The sequence below is a fragment of the Simochromis diagramma genome, unplaced genomic scaffold (assembly GCF_900408965.1).
Source record: "Simochromis diagramma unplaced genomic scaffold, fSimDia1.1 OVJJ01000114.1, whole genome shotgun sequence".
Lineage (NCBI taxonomy): Eukaryota > Metazoa > Chordata > Actinopteri > Cichliformes > Cichlidae > Simochromis > Simochromis diagramma.
Window position 1 is genome coordinate 1 of NW_024387146.1, and position 18,118 is coordinate 18,118.

At 43.5% G+C, this 18,118-nt stretch overlaps 1 long non-coding RNA gene across 1 annotated transcript in view; it reads right to left on the reverse strand.

The window, feature by feature from the left end:
* Positions 1–5,923: 5,923 nt before the first annotated feature.
* The window catches only part of LOC120743563, a 28,688-nt gene continuing 16,493 nt past the window's right edge, over positions 5,924–18,118 (reverse strand). Inside the window, exon 2 of the long non-coding RNA XR_005698232.1 lies at positions 5,924–6,200. This is a non-coding gene — a long non-coding RNA (uncharacterized LOC120743563). The remainder of the gene's footprint in view (positions 6,201–18,118) is intronic.

The following is an 18,118-nucleotide window of genomic DNA, read 5'->3' on the forward strand; positions in this document are numbered from 1 at the left end:
GCAGAACAGGACAAACCTACAAAAATTGATATTGGACAAAATGGCTAAATATATCCGACAACAGGCACACTCTCCGCGCAGCAATACTCTTACAGATCGGAAGAAAACCCCTCCACGTCAATTCCCGACGCGAGGGGGGGTACCCTGCGCGTCCATAAGTGCAGCAGAGGGAGCCTGACCATGCGTCACACGTTTGACGAGTTGGGAGTGAGAACGTGTTGATTTTACCTGGTTACTGCGTGTGGTGGGCGTGGTCTGCAGGGGAGGCGGACGCACCTGAGCGGCACCCGCAATCACGCCTTAACGTCTGCGCTCTCTCTGCTGTTGTTGGTGTGTGTCGGGCTGTGAGCTGCAAAGCTACAGCCGGCTGTGTGCGCACAGCAACCGTGTGTGTAAAGTGGTCAATAAAGAGATGCTGAAAAGCGCGTTCATGCAAACATCGTCTGGTCTGCCGTGATATGTTTACAACGGGACTTCTGCTCCTGAACCTCTGCGCACAGCGTCTGCAGGTAAGGTAACTTTATTTAGGTAACTTTATTTATACCCAAAGGCAAGGTAAATTTGCTTCACAGAAAAATGACAGCATTTGACATCCCTTTAAAAACACACATACCTAGTAAATATATAAAGCTCACTGTGACACATACTTTAATATTTCGAATCAAAAACAGTTCTTATTTAATTCAGTGACAGCAACGGGGACAAAGCTGTTTTTATAACGCTTTGTCCTGCATCTCGGAAATAGAAACCTCCGTCCTGAGGGAAGAAGCTGAAATTCAGCCCTTAGAGGATGGGAACCATTTTTAAGGATTGATAAAGCCATCCTCTGTACCTGCTCAGAGTACAGGGAGGCTAAACAAGACTGTGGCTCACCTATCAGACGACTGGACCATCTCACTCTCTGATTCAGAGAGTTTTTCTCTGTGACAGAGGTCTGACCGAACCATGCCACCAAACAAAAGGATAAAACAGACTCAATAAAAGAACGATAAAACAAAGTTAAAATTTTTTGGTCAATGTGGAAATGAACAAGTTTCCTAAGGCAATAAAGGTGCTGGTGACCCTTTTTACAAACTGATTTGCAATTTTGATCAAAGTTCAGTTTTTCATTGATTATGGTCCCTAGATATTTATATGATTGCACTTGCTCTATTTTCTGACCTTTAATTAAAGTGACTCCGTGCCCATTTTGTTGTTTCCTAAAATCAACAACCATGTCTTTTGTTTTAGATATGTTCAGCTGGAGATAAGACTCCTCCCACCACTGAACAAAGTCATCAATGACTGGGCCGTGGTTAGTCTCACCCTCTTTCAGTAAGCTGACAATAACAGAGTCATCTGCATATTTAATAATGACCCTGTTTTCATGTCTGCCCTGACACATGTTTGTATAGAGAGTGAATAATAAGGGCGATAGGACGCAGCCTTGAGGAGAACCTGTGGAGGAGAACACTGGGTCAGACAGAACCCCATTTATTCTCACTCTTTGTGACCTGTCAGTTAGAAAATCCAAAATCCAGCCCAGCAGGTTTTTCCTGATTTCAAACTGTTCTAAAAGTTTGTTTGAACACAGTTCACGGTGGAGCTGCTGACATAATGTGGATCCCAAGATCCATAACTGGCCTACCTGGGGCTGAAAGTCTCCATAAATGCAGGCGTTTCGGCGGCTACACCGGCTTCCACGAGTGTGACGCTTATTTTGAGAAAGAAAATAATAGAATATAAATGTATTTTTATATTTCAATATCACAATAATCTTCCAATGTAGAACTACAAGTTAAAAAAGAACTAACATAAATCAAATCCACTTCAGCTAAATACTTCTCATTTATTTCCATCTTACATGCTGTGACTGCAGCCATTCCCACATCTCTGTGAATGGGACTCATGGACATGGATCAGTGGTTGTTGATCAATGGTCCTGAGAATCTGCATAATTAAGATGAAGGAACGGAGCTCCCAGCCCATCGTTCCTGCAGCTGCTTTCAGTCTTTATGCAAATGTCCTGTTTGTAAGACTGAAACCTGCAGCTGAGACTGAAGACGTCACCTGATGATGACGACACGTTTCTCCCACAAAACGCTGCGTCCAGATGAACAGAACCAACAGACTCACTTTCCTGGATGATTGAGATGCATCAAGACTTCATTGTGTGTTACTTCTCATTCAGCACAGACACATTATTCCTGTTAGGTCATGTCAGCTGTCACTCAGTACAAGCACAACTGTGAACAACACAAACTTCTCTTCAATGTGTCACAGAAACACTAAGTGTGAGAGCCTGTATGACACACAGGACAGACTGTAAGCTCTGCTGGCTGCACAGCACTTTGTAGCAGTTTTCCAACATGTCCTCCACCCGTGATGTCAGTGGTGGGACCCCAGTCACAGCACTCAGCACCACCTCCTTTAAATGGATTTTATAGCAGTTCCTCCCGTTACTCGGTGCAACGCTTCTTAAATGTGTTTTTGCAGGATAAAACACAGCAGGTGGTGTAGAGAGGACGTCAGCTGACGGAGCAGAGGGAGGCAGACTGTGGATAAATGACAGAGTGAGAGGAGAGCAACCATGACAGAAGCACAGGTGTGGCAGATAGAAGTGGCTTTATAGACACTTATTGTCAGTCCTCGTGCATGCTGTGGAAATAAGTGTCTGTGTCATGAGGTGACATGTGAGCTTATCTTTGGTCAATAAAGCTGAACGACCAGTTTTCACTTTGCTTGTTACGCTTGTTTAGTGACGTCTGGGTTTCTGTGGAGCCCGAATTTTGATGAGTTCTGGTGAAATCATCTGAGATCATCTGAGCATCGGTGAAGAGTCAGCAGAGAAAGTGTGGGACAGAAGTTTGCTTTGGACACATGGACTGAAATCAAAAAGGAACAAACAGGATTTCCAATGGACAGTATGGAGAAGTGAAAGTACACAAAGGCTGTGCTGGAACACGTGTGTTACACTTTTTGACAGCTGAGAACAAAACACAATATTTTGCATCATCTCTGCAGTGTCTCTTCTTTCCTCTGCTGTTGTGCTTTTAGCTCCAAACTGTTTCAAATGGTTTGTCAGCAAGCTGACCTCTGACCTCTGCAGTACTAACTCCTGACCCGTACAAAGAGCGGGCGTTTCTGACCTTTGACCTGCAGCTGTATGTCTCTCAGTCTCAGTTCTTCTCTCCGTCACTGATGGAGCAGGTGTAGTTGCTGCTGACAGTCAGTGGTTTGTTTTCTCAGAGTGAGGCTGAAGTCTGAACTGTTCAGAGCATCAGGTCTCATCAACGTGCGCTGCTGTAACGCCGCTTTGTCCTCTGAGATCACCAGGTATGAAACCTGAGTGCTGACAGAGCAGCATGTTCCCCCTCATTCACCTCCACCACCACAGCCAAGGCATGCTGGGAAACTGAGGACACACAGACGGAGAACTGAAGTGTCTGCTGTGTGTTCATCTCAGAGTCCTCACAGGTGACACATTAGCTCCAGAACACCAAGCCAGGTGTTTGAAGCCTGACAGGGATTCTTCCCATCCAGAGGGAGGATTTAGCTGCACAACAATGAACATTAGTGTGTAGTTTAGAAACACAGACTGTGCCTGCACTGCATCTAGTGAAGAAAACTGTTACTGCCAGAGAACCAGGCTCCTTTAAAGCAGCTGATATTAAGGTTGAAGAATCAACAATAAGCTGATGTAATCAACGTTTCACAAAATGGTCAGCAGCTAAAATCTGGAGCCGTTCTTTGCTGGTAATTAACAGTTTGTTCTTGTTAGCTAATTATGTAATTAAAGGTAGCAGCAGAAGCCTTGTGTTGAAAGCCCATTCACTCACACATTCACACAGTATGTGTGTGTCTGTGTTACACTGTGGACATCCCTTCTGTTGGAGCGCCATCTTGTGGCAGGTTTAAGAAATGTTCTTCTTGTAAATCCAAACTGATGCACCTCCATAGCAGACTGTGGAGGCTTTCAGTGACATGAAGACTTGATTTATACTGTCATATTCTCCTGTTACACAAAGCACAGCACGCTGAACATGGATGAACTGAAACTCCCAGCATCTGACTGAGGAAAAGCACAAATCATTCTCACACTGACTCCTGCTTGATTTTAGATTTGCTTTCAAATCCTCACACTTTCATATGAAGCACTAAATGGGCTCCAGACTGTTTATCTCAGCTTCCTGTCAAACACACTGCTGCTCACACCGAGGCTCAGTTTACTCCTCCAGCCTGGCTTAACCTGCTGTCTGTTAAAAACAGTCCCACACTCCTCTGTTTAATCCTTCTGATCAGACTCTTTGATTTTGTATTGTTTTTACCTGAAGTTGTGTTTTTGACATGGTTCTGTCTGTGAAATAAAGCTCACACACACACTGCTACAGTCCTTCATACACTTAGAAACCAAGCTGCTCCTTTCCTCAGTGCTGACACATAAAGAAGAGTTGGTTTTATATCCAACACGTCTCTGTTCCAGAAAACAGCTTCAGCAGCCTCTGAGTCTGAACTTGGAGTTGGTTATAAGCCACAGGCCTGTGTGCACAGCAATGAGGAAATATAATGCAGTAAGTGAAACATGGATGTGTGGAACAGATTATCCCAAAGGTTGATTCTGTTCATCTGGACGTTTTCAGAAACGTTTGCTCACTGATCAGGTGACTTCTTCAGTCTCAGCTGACTGCAGCTTTACAAGCTTACAAACAGCACATTTGCACAATGACTGAAAGCAGCAGCACCTGATATATATGATACTAATATAATACATATACATATATAATCCATACTAATGATGAAGGAACTGAGCTCACAGTCCATTGTTCATTCAGTGAACTACTCAGTTTATTTTGGGCCTCAGAAATGCTCACTCTGTTTGTACATCACTGTCAGCAATAGACTCATTCTGCTGTGTGGACAGGAACACATGTGACATCACTTCCTGTTTGTTTGTGACTGAAGAGGAAGAAGTTTACAAGGAATCATTTAGAAGAGTTTCAAACATCAACTGATTGAATCCATGAATCTGAAAACGTGTTTGTGAGTGAAAGAGACAGACATGTACAGACTGAACTATCTGTTCAACAGTCAGAGTGTTTCTGTAACAGGAGACACTCTTTACACTCCACTCAGCACAGGGACACTGAGGCACCAGGAGACCAGAACCTAAACCCAGGATAAAGAGTTTGAGTGAATGTGGTGTTGAAGGTGTGGAGGTGGATCAGAGTGTCAGAGGAGACTCTGTAGAAGGACAGAGTGCCAGCAGGACAGTCCACATACACTGCTGCTCTGTTAGAGACAGAGGAGGAGGAGGAGGAGGAGGAGGAGGAGATGGATGTTTGTATCTTATTGTGCCAGACAGACTGAGGACCATCATCAGAGCAGTACAGACTCCAGGACTGATCATTGTATCCAAACACACAGTCATCACTGCCTCCTTTCCTTCTGATGCTTCTGTAACTCACTGATATATAAACGTCTTCCTCTCCACTCGACCTCCCAGTAACAGCGACCAGTCAGACCATTTCTACACAGCAGCTGATAAACATCAAATCTGTCTGGATGATCAGGATATGACTGAACCTCCTCCACATGTGTCACCTTCCTGTTGTTGTCAGACAGTTGGAGCTTTGTGTTCACTGTGTTTGTGTCGATTGTGAGTTGACAGGAATCTGATGGAGAGAACAAACACAATCCAGCTGCAGTTATTGATCCATCATCTGTTCATTGATTGACACTTTGATGATGACTCCTGACATGATGAAGATGGTTGAATGTGTGCTGCTTTGTTTTCATGAATCCCATTAAAAACACACTTACACTTCCTCAGACCTGGTCTCAACCATCGGACTCCAGCAGGCTCCACCCTGAAAGGAGGAGGGGGGTCAGAGCAGCACAGTCAGCATGCACACATGGACATTACATGGCTCTCACACACACACTGTTACACACTGAGCTCAAAGCTCGGCTCCACTGTTTTATTCAAAGAAATCTACATTTATTTATCAGCACATTTAAAAACAGCTTGAGCCAAAGTGCTGCACAGAGTAGAGAGAAAATAGGAAACATACACAGTAATGACTATAAAGACTGGTCAGGATTGAAAGCTACAGAGTACAAATGTGTTTCCAACCGGCTTTTAAAAATGTCCAGTGTTGGTGACGACCTGATGTGAAGGGCGACTGTTCCAGAGTTTGGCTGCAGCCATCGATAAAGCTCACCTCTGTTCACCTCTGTTCACCTCCACAACTAGACATGCTGAGCTGGATGCAAAATACCAGGGAGACGAGAGAGCGAACCGGGTTGCCAGTCTTAAAACAGATCTACTGAGGCAGCAAGATTTCTCCAAGAAAGCAACCAAAGAGAATAATGCAGCAGTCGGAGCCACGTGGTTAGTGAGATGATTGCTAAAGCAGGGAAGCCATTCACAGAAGGTGCATTTGTCTAAAAGTGCATATTGCAGGCTGCAAATATAGTCTGTCCGGGAAAGAAAGGTCAGTTTAGCAACATCAGCCTTTCTGCCAACACCGCAGCAGATCGCATTTCTGACCTGTCAAGTGACATTTCTGACCAACTGTGTGAGAAAGCCAAATGTTTCAGTGTATACTCAGTCGCTCTTGATGAGACCACAGACATCACCGACACTGCCCAGCTCCCAATGTATGTCCGTGGTGTTGATGACAGTTTTGAAGTGATGGAGGAGCTGCTCACAGTAATGTTTAGTTAGTAAAGTTTATGGGCCCTGTTAGAATCAATATTTCATTCTCATTCTGTTGTTTGACAAAAATAACAGAAAAATGTGCACTTGAGAACAAATTTATTGTGAATTCAGCTGTGAATGTACAGTTTGTCATTATTTAAGCTTCCATTTCCAAATGTTAGCTGACACTTTATTAGGTACACTGGTATCTATATCAGGTACACCTGTGACCTAAATGTTCCTGCAAACAGACTCCTTGGAGACCCCCTACATAAATATCCATGAACTATCCAGCTAGACTAGTGTGTCTGTCCCTGAAAATATTCCTGCATGTGTGATTGTTCATGTGTCATCTGCAGGAAACAAACAGGAAGTGAGTGAAAGACACAGGAAATGTTTCCAGCTCTTCCTCCTCTATCAGATTTTCTCTCCATACCTGAGAGTGTCCAGTCTCCAGCCTGGATCCTTCAGTCCAGCCGAAAGCAGCTTCATTCCTGAGTAACCTGGATGATTGTAGCTCAGGTCCAGCTCTCTCAGATGGGAGGGGTTGGAGCTCAGAGCTGAGGCCAGAGAAGTACAGCCTTCCTCTGTGATCAGACAACCTGACAGACTGCAGACACACAAAACAACAATCTATCTGTCATCACTTGTTTTCTCTTTGTCACAATAACATCTATCCATCCATTGTAACTTTATTTATAAGTGACAATACTAAACAGACAACAACAGTCATCTGAAGCTGTTTAATAGTGTAAGGTAACAGCCTCCACTGTGAGCAGCACTTGGTGATGGTGGGAAGAAGAACTCCCTTTGACACAAAGATCCTCCCAGTGAAAACAGGCTCCAGGAGGAGCATCTACCATGACTGGTTGCAGGGTGAGGGGAAAGAGAAGAGATGAGCTCAGAGAGACAAGAACAAAACAGAGAGACAAAAGTTAAGGACACGCAGTAGTGACATATAAAAGCATCAGGAGTGAAAAGAGGGGAGAAGAAAGCAGAGCATCATGGGAAGTCCACCAACAGCCTGAGCCTATAGCAGCATAACTAAGGGATGGTTCAGGGTCACCTGATCCAGCTCGAACTATAAGCTTTATCAAAAAGGAAAGTTTGCAGCTGATCTTCAAAGTAGAGAGGGCGTCTGTCTCCTGAACTCAAACTGGGAGCTGCTGCCACACCCAGTCCAACATAGCCAGGCTGAGTCGTTAGATTAGTCCAACGTAAAGTCAGAAAGTCATTATTTATGTCACATTTTAGTGCAAATGTAGAAAAACTGGGATTTGATTGGCTGAAAGTCCTTTTAACCTTTCTTTAGTTCTTTGGGTGCTAATCAAAGAGGAAAACACACGAGTCATGTGACGTGACATAAGGAGCGCTCTGATTGGTTGGGATTGACAAACTATAGTGCTGTTTGCAAGCTTCGCTTTGCAGAGGCAAGAAAATCTCTTAGATAGGGACGAGACGCTCCACAGTGACGTTTCCACACTTTGGAGCTTCTGAAGTGCAGATGTTTGGAAACGCTGCTCCAACGTGTGGTTCAAACACTCAGGTCACGTGACCTCAGCTGCCACAGGTGGCATACCTGCTGCTTCCATGTTAGCATGTTAGCTTCAACAGGTGGTCAGTGTGAGAGCAGAAGATGATATCAGTGACATCCAAACAAGGAAGGAAGAGACTGTTGAAGGCAGCGAGCTGTGACTGCTGTGAACAGTGTCCTCACACTATTTTCTCCCTGTGTCAACATACATGAGACTGTTTCAGCTGCAACACACCACAAACACCTTTATACAACTAAATATACTGAGAGCACACTGCTGTGGTTGCTCTGGTAACCATCCATATATCCAGATGTTTGGGGCCGAGTCTGCTTCCTCATCCTTGGTTCAACCCTCAAAGTTTGATGTGTTTTTTTGTGATTTCGTTTTATTTGTTGTTCTATACACTGTGAAACAAAGCTAAAAGCCCCTGTGGTACAGTGGGGGACTCAAACCCAGGACCCAACCTGCTCCAACAACAGTCAGAGGATTTTGTTAAGTCTCATTTTCTGTTCATTAGGAAAACATCAATAATGAAGAGCACATGTTTATAGAGGCACATCCAGACCAATGACAACAGTCCATTCACACTGCCCTCCACCTTTTTAAATGTGAGTAAACACATCATGGTTCTGGTGCTGATGTGGTGTCAGGGACAGGTGATGATTGTGAACTCAGTCTGAGGTTTGATTACACTGAACCTGCACTGCTTTATCCTGTTTATGACACATTTATACCCAAAGTCTCAGCTGGATAACAAAGAACGAGGAAAAACACATTTGTTGAGAGAATTGTTAACAAATGTGGTGAGAGTGTTGTAATAGTTACAGACAGAACTATGATTTATTTATTTAAATGCATTCCAGGATGTTTTTTACTCACGTTATGTCTCTTCCACGATGTTATTTTTCTCTCCTACAACGTACGTTACAATTACATTAGCATGACCATTTATCCAAATTAGGCGATGACGTCATTTAGCGACTTCCAGCAACTTTTAGGACAGCCAATAGCAATTTTCCTTACTGAGGAGTTGGCAACACTGCCAGGAGCAGTGGGTGAATGGCAGCATCACCATGAAGGATCAGTGTGAGAATACATCATCATCCACAAAGAAAACCAGTCTGAGTGTCTGACGCTCTTGTTAGAAAGACGCAGTCGCAGCTTGTGGGTGCAGTTAGCTGGTTTGCTAGTTAGCTGGTTTGCTAGTTAGCTGCTCTGCTAGTTAGCTGCTCTGCTAGTTAGCTGCTCTGCTAGTTTGCTGCTCTGCTAGTTTGCTGCTCTGCTAGTTAGCTGGGAGCTAACTCACTCGAACATTTGATGCTAAACTCTCTAAACTGTGTGAGCAGCATTCATTGCTGCTCCGTGTTACTCTCCAGCCTCTCTTTCACTTAGTCCTCTCAGTTTTTTCCTCCTTACAAACTAGAAAACCTTCTTTTTCAGCTTCTCCTCCACACCCGAGCTGTGGCTAAGGTGCTACCAGCACGCAGGCTCGGTGTGTACAAATTCATGGGCTGCGTCCTCCTGAGGACACATTTGTAGACCGATTACGTCACAGCGACGCACCGAAGGCTGTCCAAATTCCTCCGAATGCAGCCGACAAATGCGTCCTCCTTTTCCCCGAATTTGAAGGATGGGTCGGGTGTGTCCTTCGTTGCCCACCATATCCCAGAATTCATAGTGCGGCCCAGCCAAACTCCAGTTTCCAGTAATGGCGACCGCATTTAAGTTTTAAAATTACTCTTATTAATCTTCCTGGGTCACAAAATAAACTTTTAACATATTTTCAGGCGAAAATGTGGGTGTGTAAACTTCCAATATCTGCTCGGTTTATCAAGATATCACATATTTGCAAAAGTGCTTCGACGTTTTCGGAGACGTCTGTTACCCACCAACTCGATAGCTAGTCGAGAGCTCGAGGGTCACTGATGCCGCAGAGAACGGCACAACTCCCGGCACAACTCCCGGCACATCATTTTCAGATCACCGCGGACTTTCGCTACTCAGGTTAAAAGTAATATTAGTAACATATGACTGAATCTATATCTCACTTAAAGCTTTCTGTAAATGAAAGAATCAGTGAAAATGAGGCACTTCAGCTGATTTTAAACAAAAACTCTGAACATAACCTGGTCCAGACCAGGTTATTGGTTCAGCATCAGTAACCACGGTGATGGAGCCAGGTAGAAACAGAGCTAGACAGACAAACATTTATGCTCACAATCACACATCTCCAGTTAACCCAGCATGCATGTTTTTGGAGTGTGGGAGGAAGCAGAGAACCTGAAGACAACCCACACAGGCCACACTATCGCTCTTATTTACCGAATTATAATCTAATTAGATGATAAAGTATTAAATTATTTGGTATTTTAATGAAAATACATTTTAAGCAATAGTTTATAAGTCAACAATTATAGTTAAATAAAGTGACAAATCAAACAGTCAATAAAACCTTCTACAGCTGAAATTAATGTAGACAATGTCGGGGTAAAAACCAGAGACGATAACTACCAAAATAAAACAGGAAGTGAATAACATTCAAGCTCACTTTAAGCTCAACAGTCAAACTCTGTTTTGACTGTTGAGTCAAACAGAGTCAAACAATCATCAAATCATCTCATTGGTTTCATTTTATGTAAATACAAACGTCTCACTTCCTGATCTGCTCAAGTTCCTAAAGACAAACTGTTAAAGGAGGAAACAGAGCAAACTTACAGCTTCTTCACACGCCAACAACAAGCTCCACAGCTGCACACTAAACACAGACACACAGGTGATTCCTGGAAGGAGGCGGGGCTTCACCTGAAGCAGGACAGGTTCAGACTTGATAAGAATTTTCCTCTTACAGGGAGGAGGCTGATCTTCAGATGAGTTGCTGTTAAATCTGACGAAACAAAGTTAAAAGTGGACTCAGTCTTGTCTGATTTCACTCTGTTTTTCACTGAGCAGGTTTAAGTTTTATTAATGAAAATCAGCAGAGCTTGGTACTGATGGAAGACCCTCCTCTAATCGCTGTCATTCAGAGTGATCCAACCTGTTTGTGAATGCAGCTCACAGACTCTCCACATTTCCACACGACTTAAATGGTAAATGGCCTGCATTTGTATAGCGCTTTACTCTACATTCAGTCATCCACCCATTCACACACACATTCACACACTGGTGATGGCAGCTACATCGTAGCCACAGCTGCCCTGGGGCGCACTGACAGAGGCGAGGCTGCCGGACACTGGCGCCACCGGGCGAGTCCCTTCATGCATCGTTGACCAACGTGGACGTGGTGGAGTAACAGTTGTGGAGAATGCAACAGCTGAGGTTTGAGAAAAGGAGCTAATAGCCAAGGTCAGCGGCTCTCCTACTTCCTCATAAGGAAACTTCTCAGGTGGATGTCTTTCTCTGTCAGAGCGCCTCCACCTTACTGGCTGTGGTGCAGTGAGATCTGAGTCAGTCTTGGTAGGAGTCAAGTCAGGTTCATCAATCACAACATGGTCTGAAGACCAAGCACCTGAGTGAACATAGTCAGCACGACTTGTGCCAAAGACTTCAGGTGTGTCAGGTTGGTGGGTTTGCCAACCAGGTAAGGACATTTCTGGTATAACAGTGTCAGAGAAGTTCTGACGTGCACTGTTGGGCTTCCTGTTAGACTCTCTTGGTAAACCTCAGAGCCTGACGTCTACAAACCAACTGTCCTTTGACATTTTTAGATGTGGGGTCAAAAGCAGAGCTGATCGAGGATTTCAGTGATGGCTCCAAATATCTAACCTGCACTTTTACATAGCAGCTGCTCCGTCTGTCAGTAATTTAAAAACTTTTAATGAGCTGCTGTTTCTCACTGACCGTCAGCTGTAGCTGAGCAGGATGTCATTGCACTTGAATCCTCCTCGCTCTCTTTAACCCGAGTGATTTGTTTCTTGGTCCTACAAAGAGAGTCTGCTGCCTGAGGGCCCCACCTCCTCCTCCACCTACTGCTGTGGACATTTACAAAACGTCAATCCAAGAAAAATTGTCTGGTTTGTAATAGATGGTCATTTTTTATTAGAGTCTACAGCAGGAACCAACCTGAACCTTGTTATGAGCTGAATCAGTGCTGGACTGTAGAAATGCTGTTTCAGTGGCTGCTGCAGGAACTAACATGGAAACGTGTTCAGCAGCTTTCCAGCTCTAACATAGGAAACACAAGATCAGAGTTTGGACACACTGGAAGCAAACAGTTTTGTCTCGGACTTTTATTTCAGCATCATCGTTTGGGTCGAATTGAAACCTTTCAGCAACGCTAACCAGACTTTACGAGGTAAACGTGTATCTCCAAGAAAGTCCTGCTAAGAGTCGTGTGTTCTGGGAAACAACACACAAATCAGTGGCGTCAATAAGGTTGTGTTTCATGTAATACTCTAGACTTTACTGTGAGACCATCACTAACATGCAGACGTCACAAAGTTGTTCACGGATCACATTAATCCAGAGTCACAGACATGCAGAGACACTTCCAGGTATAACATATATGATCCACACAGTCAGTCACAGCTGAGCTCTTTACTGAAGTCAGCATCAGCTCTCTGCTCGCTCTCACATCATATTCATGACAATCAGACGTGTTTCAGTGATGCTGCTGTTTTTAGCCAAGCACACAGTCTCCATGGAAACTGGAAACACTGGTAACTGCAGCAGAGTTTCATTTGGAGCAGACCTGATCTTTGTGACGCATCAACATGTCAACACAGTATTTAACAGAACTGCAGTTTGCATCAGATCATACATCAGACTGACCACGTTTGTAATTTCATCAAACCTGCCATTAACATATTCAACAGTACTTACACGATCTTAAACATGTTTTCTTTTTAAAATGTTTGTATATTTATTAAATATAAAGTGTGCAGTGTTTCATTGATGGAGGCCAAGAAAACACAGTTACAGGAGAAATGTATTTAAGCTTGAAATGTAGCTGCACTCAGTAGGATTGAGCCAACTGGTTGTCTTCATTCTCAGTTCTGATGAGCTCACATGTTTAAGATCATCAGTTTAAAGAACCATAAGGCCGTGGATCCTCAAGGGTTTTATGGTTTGAGTTTACAGTGAGAGGTGTTGATAATGATGTTGGCTGTTTTCAAGTTGAACAATCTTCCAGGGAAGTTTAAACTAGAAAAACGAGTCACTGCCTGCAGCAGAGTTTCAGTTTGCAGCGTTCCTGATCTTTGTGCAGCAGCAGCAACATGTTGTTAACAGAGCTGTGTAAAGACTGACTCACCTCACCAGGCTCTCTTTCATTCACATCATACACAACATTTACTTCATTACAAGCTGTGCTGCTCAAGTTACTGGAAATAAGTACTCAGTTACTAAGTAATCCCATGTCTTTACTGATTACTTATTTTCAAAAGTATTTGGTTACTTTACTCTTTAAAAAAACACGACTTGAATACGTAATAAAGTAGAAAGTAGACGTTTCAGCCCGAGACTTTTTCTGCATAATCCATCATATAGAAATGAATCAAATTAAAAAGCTTTTCTTTTAATTGTTTTTAATCTTTTTATTTTATGCACCAAGAAAAGATTAAATTATATTATAGCTGTTTTTGACTTGATGAAATGTGTTTAACATTTAAACCTATTTCCTGTTTATTCCAGCACATGACATAAAACAATGTTTTGTGTTTCCACTCCCGAGTGGGGCGGGTGGAGGTCCGCCCACAGCGGTCATGTCAGGGGGAGGATCCGGGGGTTTCTCTGTCAATGTCACGTTCCCATGGCAGCGTGCTTGCTCAGATCTGAAGTGTTATGGTCCTGGGTGGGTGGCCCAGTGTTTTTTGAGTTTTGGTTTCTTCTCATGGTTCCTTAGTTTTTTAGTGTTTCTTGAGTTCTAGTTTTAGGGTTTGTTATGTGGCTTCCTTCTGCATTTCCTGTTTTATTGTGAAGGTCTGTGTCTTATGCCAGAGTTTGCGTTTCCCCTGTCTCGTCTTGTCAATCAGAATCGGCTGTGCCTCCCTCCTGTGTATTTATAGTGTGTGTTGTCTCGTGTTCGTCGCTGGTTCGTCTGTGTCGTCTCCTTCACGTCTCCCTGCATATCTTTCTAAGGATTTCAGGTTTGAGGTTAGTTTTGTTTAGTGATGGGTAGATGAGGCCTCGTGAAGCGTTTCAGCACATTCCCCAAACTGTACCGATACTGTGTCGACACAGTGTTGCTGTTTTGCTCCATACTGACACCTGCTGGACTTTAAATATCATTGCAGGCAACTGAGTTTGATGTCTTTATGTCAAAGCTGCTCATGATGTTGAGCTGCTGATGGAATAAAAACAATATAAAAGCATGTAGTCCAGACTTAAATGCAGCCTGTTGTTAGCTGAGCTCCACACACAGTGTTTGACAGTGTAAAGTGTGTGAAAGGGCTGCTGGTGGAGCTCACTAGGATGAGCAGGTGACCACGAGGTGGAGAGCAGCTGGCCTGGCTTTGACCACGCCCCCTTTCTCTCTGCTTTGCTGTCACTTATCTTCACTGCTCTGTCCAATAAAGCTGAAAAAGGCCCCGAATCAAAGAAATCTGCTGCAGCCTCTGAAATGTCTTCTGTTTCCTTCCCGACGGCTTTTTCACCGTCAGCCCATCAGACGGTCCAGCAGCATTTATGATGATGTCATGATGTTGAAGAGGCTGCTACAGTGGCCTCCCGTGACCCCCAGCCTCATCACAGCTGAGATGCAGACATTTGAAAACATTCAGCAGACAACTGAATAACAGTCCAACACAACAGTCTGTGTGCAGACACACACTGACCTTTCATATAGTCAAACACAGCTGGTTGAGTCATTTCTCTGTGAGTCTAAACACAGCACATACAGAGAAATGTAGACAGGATGTGCAGCCAGTGCAGTAAATGGTCTCAATATCAGCTCTTTAGAAAATGATCCTGATGAACATGAAACTAACATCCAATGAGAAACAGCTTCCTTGTTTCATGTCCAATAACAATAAATGCAGAGCTAATAAAGAGCTGTTCTATTGTAAAATGCTGAGATGATTATTAGACAGAACCCAGCGGCTCACCAAAAGCCTGCATTGAAAATCTATATGAAAGTAATCTATGCTCATATATGGCAAAATCCTGTAACTGTCACTGTGTTTTTCATCTGTGCTCTTGTTGGTTGGACAAGTTTGTAAATGACAAAGAGCTCAGTGGACTTTGCATCCATCAGATCCTGTTAGATGTTTGTTTTTCCTTCACAGCTTTGTGATGAAGGCTGAAGAACAGAGATATGAACTATTGCCAACATGAATCCTGATGCATGACGTGGGCACAGACCCACCAAAGCAACACTCAGCTCACCTCATTCCAGGCGCTTGTCTGCTGGAGACCATGAGCCTTGTTAGTCACACATCAGCACCGTGGTAGGAAACAGCCTCCATCATTTCATCAGATCTGAATTTGGACTGTTTCCCTCTGGATGAACCAAGTCTGTCAAATCTATTGATCCAACACAAACAAACACATTGGCTCACAGTCACACTGGCTTTGTATGGATGGTGTAACAGGGGCTGGGAAAGGATGCTGGAAGCTGAATATAACACAGAACAATAACAGGACATATAATAATGCAGAAACATGATCTTCAACAGGCACACTTCTGTTACTCATGATCACTGTAATGGCTATCTTTGTTTCTTCTTGGAGTTCTCTAATTTTCTTATATCTAAAATAAGAGTCTGGATGGACAAGAGGCTGTTTTACGCGTCGGTTTGTGCAACAACGACGGTAAAACCATCGTGTCGCTCCGCCATTCGCTTGCTTTATTTTTTACAAACCTTTCACAACAAAAGCACCATATCCTTTTCAGGTCTTTCAAAATAAAACATGTAATAACTATAAATGGCGCTGACATTCCGGCCCCTAATTGTTACTGCTAAGGCATAACAATTACATATTAACACAATAAAGCGTCATTTAATATCAACACTCAGAATCTAACTGGCGTAACCAAACATTATATGAAACATAAGTCATATGTGTTGAACCTATATCTGTTACACATGAGGCTTAGATTCAAACTGTTGCCTCCATTTCAAGCAACAAACATAACTTGTCGATAGGCCTCTCCAAAACGCTAGTTTTGGTTTTGACAAACACACGTCTGACAAGTCCATGTGAGTCTGGAACTGTTCTCTCAACCTTTCCCATTAACCAGGAACTTCTTGGTGCACTGTCATCAACTATGAGAACAACATCTCCTGGTCTCAGATTTCTCCTAGTCACTAACCACTTCTGTCTTTCTTGTAGAAGCGGCAAATACTCTTTAGTCCAACGCTTCCAAAAAATGTCTGACAGGTACTGCACCTGTCTCCACCTTTTTTTTGCATACAAGTCCTCTTTTTGAAACAATCCAGGTGGCAGTACTGGCTGCCCTTTAAGAAGAAGTAGATGATTAGGTGTAAGTGCGTCTAAATCATTGGGGTCATTAGACGCTCTTGTTATTGGCCTGCCGTTGACAATTGCTTCAACTTCACATAGCAATGTCCGCAAGCATTCATCATCCAGAGGTTGCTGCTTTAGGATCTGGTTAAGAATTCTCCTAGCTGAGCGAATTTGTCTCTCCCAGATTCCTCCAAAATGTGACCCTGCTGGGGGGTTAAATATCCACGTGATGCCCTTTTGCATGAGCATTTCTGAGATTTTTGAATGATTCCATCCCTTGATTGCTTCATGCATTTCCCTTTCTGCACCCACAAGGTTAGTGCCATTGCCTGATCTCATGACAGACACTTGACCTCGTCTTGCAATAAACCTCCTGAATGCATTTATGCAAGAATCAGTCTCAAGTGAGTGGGCAACTTCTATGTGTATTGCTCTAACAGCAAGACATGTAAACAATACACCATATCGCTTAACTCTGCTGCGCCCATGCTTGACCTCAAAAGGTCCAAAATAGTCTACGCCCACATTTGTGAATGGAGGTTTGTCAGGAATCAGGCGATCTTGTGGCAAGTTTGCCATTCTTTGTTCACCAGGTTTCGCAGATGTCCTTCTACATGTTACACACTTTGACAGGATCTTTCTTATTGCTGAATCTGCCTGTGGAATCCAGAATCTTTCTCTCAGCCTGGATAATATGTAATTCCTTCCTCCATGGCCTGTTTCTTGGTGAATGTGTCTCAGAATCAAAGTAGAAACATGATGACCTTTAGGGAGAATCACTTGATGCTTAACATCGGCTGGTAGTGCAGACTCATGCAACCTACCGCTTAAAACTCCATCCTGGACAAAAGGATCCAGCTTCACAATGTGACTGCTCCTTTTAAGCTTGTCACCTTTTTGAAGACTTGCAATTTCTTCTGTGAATTTCACTCCCACTCCCACTAGGTTTATATCTGGGACTCTCCACCATTTGACCTTAGAACTGAAGAAGCTTCTCGGATGAGAGGTGAAACGTCTTCAAGTAACTTAAGGAAGTCCAGATGCTTTTCTTTGCAAGCTCCTTTGACATTTGACCACAAGCAATCTTTTCTGGTTTGACGCCGTCTTTGTAGCCAGAAACCAGCTCTCTCCTCGGCTTCCTCCACTACACGCTTCCCCCACGCCAGTCTCCTCCGTCACTATAAAGGGGAGAGTCATGAGCTCCATCACCCTCACCTGTGCCGTCCAACGTCCCGCCACCAGCCTCCACTGCAGCAGGCCAGAGACCACACCCCTGCCACAATAAGTAAAAGTATATCCTTGCTGTACCCTTAATGCTAAATGTGCTAAATTAACCGCTCCCTTTGCCCCTTTGGGATTATTCTTATGTCACTGGGATGTTGACCTTTGACCTTCACATTAGAGAGATGGGCAGACATAATTAGTGTATGAATTTTAAAGTAACAGGTAATAAAGAGAGTGTAGCAAATGTAGTCAGGTTTATTACTCTGAAGTCCAGACG